Here is a 2,843-nt window from a genome sequence, read left to right as displayed (position 1 = left end):
AGAGAGAGAGAGAGAGAGAGAGAGAGACAGAGAAAGAGACAGACAGACAGAGACAAAGAGACAGAGAGACAGAGAGAGAGACATGTGTGAGATCTCTGTCTTTGACCTGGGTTGCCCTCTACTACTTTGGGAACCTGCCAAATCTAAAGGCCATCATCAGATGCAGCTCCTCAACTTTGTTTTTTTCTTTCCTGTATTTTAGGGAAGGTTCTACAGGGTGTTCAGGGTCTCATGCTATATCAGACTCATAGTGATTCTCCTGTTTACAGCCTCCCAAGTGCTGGGATTACAAGCATGCGCCACCACACCCAGTCTCAATCGCCATCTCTAGCGGGGGGGGGGGGCAGCACAGCAGGCCTGGGGGAAAGAATCCCAGCCCCTGCAGGTGCTTTAATCCGCTGAGCTATTTGGCCAGCCCTAGCTCCTTTACCTTGGATGAGAATGCTGAGCAAAAATACTCCTTGCTTTATAATTTACCCACAGTGTTAGATCATAAGGAACAGAAGATGGGCTGATACAATGCGCGTATGTCTCCCATTGGTCAGCATTGATATACAGACAGAAAGCAACGGCCCAGAAAGACTTCATCAGACTATCCCTATTTTTCAAAGGCCTAGATAGAGGCAAAGAAGCAGATTTAGGTGGGAGAAGTACAAGAGCTCAGGCACAAATGGGTGGCCCAATTCCATATTCATTAGAGATGCTTCCTCAGTGGTGGTGGGGAGACTCCTGGCCAACACTCATTGAGACAGGGAAGAAAACCAGCTCGCTTTCTCTCTCCTCCATTTGAGGACATGAGAAAAGTGCAGTAGGACAGTAAGACAGGAAAAGATCCCTCATCATGAATAAACTGCTAGGGTATGAAATACTCAAGCAGAAAAGCTAAAATTATATAAGAATCAGAAGGAAATATACAGTTTATGACATAAATCAAAGGCTGTAAAGGATGGCTTGACAAACTTGAATGTAAAAACTTAAAATTAAATTATAATAAACATCTTGATCAAAGTTGAGAGAGAAGTAATAACTAAAAAGTTCTACAATCCCACTTATATATTACACAAGATTAGCATGAAGCTCCTTATGAATAAAAAACCCACAAAAATATACAAAATAAGCAAAATATGTAAGAAACATTCACTGAAGAGATAGTACTAAATCTGTGACAAAAATAAAATCACAAGGAATTACTCAGCTTGGGGGCTGGTAAGATGGCTCAGTGGTCTAAAGCACCTACTTAGAACAAGCTTAGCAAAGCACAGGGACTGCGATTCAATCCCCCAGCACCACATGCCAGCCAGCCCTGCCCCCTGGTGGGTTGAGCTGGCCACACACACACACACACACACACACACATAAATAAATAAATAAATAAAAATTTAAAAAAAACAGAAATTACTCAGCTTTAGTAGTGATAGAGAAAATACAAAATAAAATAAGAGCATGGCTTTATTTCTTATATTTCGACTTCATACTTTTCTACTGGATGGTTAAGACCAAGGTAAAGCAGGACCTATGCAACAAGAGTTGTAGCTTTTTGGTCTGAGAAGGTCAGTGAAATGCCCTCAGGATTTGTCCTGAGATCCTGTACCTCAGATATATAGTTGCATTCTCTTAATGAATAGAATGATTTGTTCTAATGGTGTTTGTAAATAGGATCACAAGTCCGCATCTTGTACAGCAATTAACCACTAAGAAGAATATATGCAGTGTATTATTTGTTGAAACTGTACTTCCGACTTGATTTGAAACTGTCTCATTGCTATCTGTTTATCAATAAAACTTTGAAAAAAAATAAAATAAAATAAGACAATACCATTAATATGAGGTTTTTTTTTTTTTTTTTCCCGGAACCAGGGATTGAATTCAGATCCTTGCATTTGCCAGTCAAGCCCTTATCCTACTGAGCCATCTCCCTGGCCCCAATATAAAGTTGTTGATAATATTTTGGTAGAATCCCATGCATAGGCAAATGTTCCATGCTTTTGTGTATAGGCCTTTTGCAATGCATGAAAACATTAAAAAGATTTTCTTTCAAACTAGAAATAAGAAAAGATGTGCACTGGCTTGAAGATTTAGCTCAGTGATAAAGCCCTTGAACAGAATGTGCAAGACTCTTGGTTCCACTCCAGCACCATGCATACACACACACCTACACACATATATACACACATGCACAAAAATGTCTATTAACAGATTTTCAGTTTTCAACACTGTTCTGAAGGTCCTGGCCACTCCAACCAGACCAGAAAAAGAAATAAAGTGAGCCAAAATTAGAGAGATATAAAACTCATTATGTGAGGCTGATTGTTGATGCCAACAAATAAAATTTTCAGGCCAGGGAGATAGCTCAGTGGCTTACGTGTCTGCCTCGTAAGCACAAGGTCCAGAGTTCAATCCCAGGTACAAAAAAAAAAAAAAAAAAAAAATCTATAAAGTAGTATTAACAAGATTGTCAGCTAGAAATCTTTATTTAAAGAATCAATTGCATATCTATATACCAGCAAAAACACAATTTTTTATTAAGGAGGAAGAAATATACGATTAAAAATCTTGGAGAAAGATCAACACATTTATGGACATTTAATCAGTAACAGATAATGATGGTAGTAAATGGAGAAAAAAAGAACTTTCCAAAAATAGATATAGAGGAGTGAGACGACCCAGGCTGCAGGATCCTGAATAGACCCAGAGCGCAGGCCCAGCAAGTGAGTGAGACGACCTGGGGCCGTGGATCCTCATTGACCCAGAGTGCAGGCCCAGCGAGGAACCCTTCAGCAGAACTCCCTGCAAAGAGGCTAGAGGCAAGACCCACCCAGCTGATTCAGGAGCAGAACATCTTG

Source organism: Octodon degus, unplaced genomic scaffold (assembly GCF_000260255.1).
Source record: "Octodon degus isolate 3935 unplaced genomic scaffold, OctDeg1.0 scaffold00021, whole genome shotgun sequence".
Classification (NCBI taxonomy): domain Eukaryota; kingdom Metazoa; phylum Chordata; class Mammalia; order Rodentia; family Octodontidae; genus Octodon; species Octodon degus.
This window is presented reverse-complemented; position numbering follows the sequence as displayed.